General features: G+C 34.7%; 1 protein-coding gene across 1 annotated transcript in view; it reads left to right on the top strand.

The window, feature by feature from the left end:
• Positions 1–4786, top strand: part of LOC101561489 (aldo-keto reductase family 1 member C1 homolog) — a 23233-nt gene that overhangs the window by 8555 nt on the left and 9892 nt on the right. The gene's annotated exons all lie outside the window — the stretch shown is intronic.

Here is a 4786-nt window from a genome sequence, read left to right as displayed (position 1 = left end):
TTTTTTTTTTTTTTGTGGACAAATAATAGTTGCTTTGCTGAAGTGTTTCATCTGTTTTGATTGCTCCCCCAAAGCTGTAGTCACAAGTGCAGGAGGCTGAACAAACCTACCAGGATGCTGGTGGTGGAGGCTGAATTCTGAGGCTCCACATAGTTGGGATTTGCCAAATGCACGGGCAGGGATTTGCCGTGTGGACCCGCAGAGGGGAGGATTGGAAAGGCCCTCAAGGTAGGGCTGATGTGCAGCAGTTCCAGGATTTCCTATGTCAAAATAATTTTAAATTGATTTTTGACATGAGATTTGCATTTAGGATCAAGATTAAGAGAGGAGACTGATCTGCTTCTTCAGTCCCGTTAGTATAGCAGAAGGGCATGAAGCTTCTGGGTTCCCTGCAGCACCTGATTTATTCACAAAGGAGATGCAATATACTTAAATAAATTTAAAATCTTTTAGGTGTATAAAGAGTGTTTGTCTTAACGTATTTCAACAAAAAGCAGATAGTTGCACTTTTTTTGCACATTGGATTTAATAATTACCATCAGTAGCAAACAGACCATGTTTAACCAATGTTAGGGATCGTCAGTCCAAATGTTCTGTTTTTGAAGTATATTTCATCACTGGTCCTGGTTTTAGGAAGAAGTTGATTGCCTCTCATGCCGTAAATCAGAATTATAAACTGTTTCAGATCTGGTGTGCTAAATGTTTGTTTTTACCATTTTCTTAGGAGTATATTGAAATGCCAACAGTTGTTTGAATTATATTCTGTAAGAAAGTATTAGTCCTTTACATTGGGATATGTACAGTTGTAGAAAATGCCAACTTAAAATTCATATTTGGTTGCTAGGAGTTTTCCTAAAATACATTAAAGTAATTTCATTTCATAAAAAAAAAAAAATACCACACCTTTTTCAACCATTCCTCAGGTGATAAGCATCTTGGTTGTTTCCAAGATTTGGCTACCACAAATTGTGCTGCTATAAATATAGGCACACATATATCACAATGATATGATGTTTTCAGATCCTCTGGGAAAATTCCCAGTAGAGAAATATCTGGTTTAAAGTGGATTTCCAGTCCAACTTTTCTAAGTAGTCTCTATACTGATTTCCATAAAGGTTGCACCAGTCTACATTCCCACCAGCAGTGGAGAAGGGTTCCTTTTTCGATTTAGTATCTTTAGCATGAAAATTAATCTTGAAAAGAGCCTGAACCTTTGTTCTGACTTATATCTGTGAACTTTTTGTATTTTTTCATTGTTTCTCTTTTTTTATAAACACCATTTTCTTCAATCATTAAGACACTGATGGACAATTTGTTTGATATCATTATCATTGGAAATAATGTTTCAAGGAACATGAAAGTACAATTACTTTTTACATTTATTTCATCTCTTTTGGAATAATTATTTGGTACTTTCATTTTTTTCACAATTTTATTGAGAAACAAATAGCAATGAGACAGTTTCAAATCAAATTGGTAGGACAGGTTGAATAATTATCACATTGCATACATTCTTCCTAGTGGTTAATTGCTGTACAAGATGTGGACATGATATTCTATTTCCAAACACCTTTAGAACAAATCCCTATATTCATTAAGAGAATGTAACTATGTATCCATCCTAACAACTTTGAATACACAGATACAAAATGGATATTCATCTGTATACTCTTTTTTTTGTTAAGTTCCATTATTTGAATATTATAGGTTGTGTGAACTCAGCATAAAATTCTAAAAGAGTCCAGTAGTCCATTATAGTACTGGGGCTTCCGCTTCACTGGCTATGTCAGAAATTGTTGACCTGAGTCCCTTACAGCTCAACATAACAGCATGATTTTATTTCTTATATTTTGTTTTTATTCTTTTCTGTTGGATGATTAAGACGAAGGTAAAGCAGGACCTATGCAACAAGAGTTGTAGCTTTTGGTTCTGATAAGGTCAGTGAAATCCCCTCAGGATTTATCCTCAGATCCTGTACCTCAGATTGTAGATCCTTTGTCAGTGCAGCCATGTGGATGAGTCACGGCCATTGCTTGGCCAATGTGCTTTCTGTGAAAGCCTGAGAGAATGTTTTCTCTCCATGTAACTCTCCTTTGGCACACTCTACATCATCGATCACTTTCCTCTTGGCCCCATAATCTCCTTGATCAGAAAATTTGGGACGCTACCAAGGTACATGATGTCACAGTACAAGTTCTCATATGTGCTGAGTTTTAACTGACTTTAGAAGGCTTGGGCCAAAATGTTGGCTTTCCTTGTAGCCCTCCTTTTTCTCTAACTTGGTCTGCAAACTTAGGTTCTTAACCCTCCAGAAGAGAAGCTTATTGTTATTACCATACCACTTAGGTTGTTAAGCTTAACCTCACTATCTGTCTGAATATCAAACATCTTAGGCATAACATGGAACAGGTATTTTTCATCAAGTATTGATATGTTGAACTTTAAGTCCCTACAGAATATGATAAAAAATATAAAAATTAGAATATATTTTGAAAATAGGCGTAAAGAATTATATACTTCTTATGTTTACACATAAGTCCAAAAAACTAACTATATATAACCTTGAAGCAGGGCAGTCCCACAATATTTCTTTTCCTGTCTTCATTATTTCTCTTTTAATCACTAGAAAAGCCTAGATGAAGATCAGTGTAGAGAACTATAATTCAGGAATTGAGCAGAAGCATACCAGCTCACAGTGCTATCTTAGTAGGCCACACCGAGTGGCTTTAATCTCTTTTATTCAGTTGTTGGCTGTGTTATATGTTTTAAGTTTCATAAACTCTGTGACTTAATTTTTTTCCCTGTAAAGAATAAGCACATCACAATGATTACATAGCAGAAAATATATTAATAGTATTTTAATAAGAATAATGGTGAATAAAGCAAAGGCCAAATTGTGGCAATCTCAGTATATATTTTTTATCTCTAGAATAAGTGAATATTATAAAATTCATCTCCCATGTTTAAACTTCACATGCCTATTGACAATCTGGCATAGGAAATTTTAAAAAGACTGAGAAGACTAGGATATAAGAACTTTAAGGAAGTGTTTAATTTGAAATATTACTTATAGTTAGAATCTTGTTTTCTCATTAAGATACGTAATTGTATACCTTAGCAAGAAATAGTCCACAGTCCATTGCTGAAAAGAGACTGCTTCTATGATCCTTAAAAATCTAATGAGTCATTGTTGCTGATTGGGTTTTGGGATTTGTTTCAACTTTGAGTGTCTTTCTTATAAGGTTCTCAAACAGACTCGCCTAACACTAGGACATTTTGTGCAATTCCAGAATACATGACTGGTGGTGGCTGGCTTTGTTTTTGTTGGTTTGTTTATTGTATGTCAGATGAGGGCCTGGCCCTAGCTCAGTCCTTTAAGTGGCTGTCTCCACAAAGCTGTCTGCCTCAGGTTGCTGTAGTTCGATCCTCACAACACTCCAGCCAGCCAAAAGTGCCCTGAAGGCATTTGAGGAGAAAAAAAATCCTTATTGTATGTCAGAAGTCACTTCCATTGACTTTGGACAAATTTATTTTTGGTTTTTATATTGGTACATGTGTATATTATTTAATGATTATATTCATCATGAATGGCTGATTCATTTGCATTACATTTATTAATTTGTTTTTAAACTTTCTCCCTCCAGTTCCTTCCCAACTCCACATCTCTTGAATCCAGTCATACATGTATATTTTTACATATTGTTAGTAAGTGAGGATCATGTTCCTGAAAGAGACTTACTATAGGTAAAAAAACATTTCACAATCCACCCACCCTCTTCATTTAAATTCCATTTTCTTGGACTTTTCCCTCCTTCTTTTGGTTCCCTTCACATAGTCTAAAGATTCATCTCATTATTTATTATTGTCTAACTTATATTTTGCATATTACTTATACTTTATCTTGTAAAAAAGATATCTTGTGATATTTGAGCTTGTATGTCTGATTTACTTCATTTAATATTATGATCTCAAGTGAATCCTTTTCTTAGAAGTGGTTCAAGTTTGTGGTCACAGAGATAGATCAATGTTCTAAGCATCTGCCTGGGCAAGTGCAAGGACCTGGGTTGTATCCAAGTACCACATGCCCTGCTGGCCCCCACCTTGGGCATGCCAAGCTGGGCACCAAGACCTGGAGTGGTGGTGCATGCCAGTAGTTCTACAGATTGGAAGGCTGAATCAGAAGGATCACACTGAGTCTGAGCTGTGTGGTGAGGCACTGTACCAAATACATGAAATTAAAAGAAAAAGAAAAAAGGCATGGCTCAAGTTTACATTAAAGAGTCACTTAGATTCCAGTGTATTATCTACTTTTTTATTTTCATATTTCTTCTCATACTTATGCTTGAAAACAAAATAATAAAGTAAACAAACAAAAAAAGTCAAGAAAGAAAAAATAACCCCTATGATGGATCATCTTTGACTCGTGCACCTGACTTTGATATTAACATGTCCAAGGCTAGAAATTAATACTGATTCTTTAGCTTGAGTTAAGACTTTCCCATCTGAAACAAATCATTTTTCCAGGGATAAGTACAGGTATATGAAAAGCAAAAATATGTCAAAGAGGATATCATATAAAGACCAAAGAAAACATAATAAATTAACACCTTAAAAGATATAAGAGAAAAAATGAAATCTTTCATCTAAAATATTCCTGAAAAGATGACAAATAAGTTTATGGAAATATAGTTCTGAAATATTACTCCATTTACTTTATTTTTTTTATTTTTTATTTATTTGAGAGAGAGAGAGAGAGAGAGAGAGAGAGAGAGAGAGAGAGAGAGTG

Source organism: Octodon degus, unplaced genomic scaffold, assembly GCF_000260255.1.
Source record: "Octodon degus isolate 3935 unplaced genomic scaffold, OctDeg1.0 scaffold00032, whole genome shotgun sequence".
Classification (NCBI taxonomy): domain Eukaryota; kingdom Metazoa; phylum Chordata; class Mammalia; order Rodentia; family Octodontidae; genus Octodon; species Octodon degus.
Note: the sequence above shows the minus strand (reverse complement) of the source record. Positions and strands in the feature narration are given on the sequence as shown.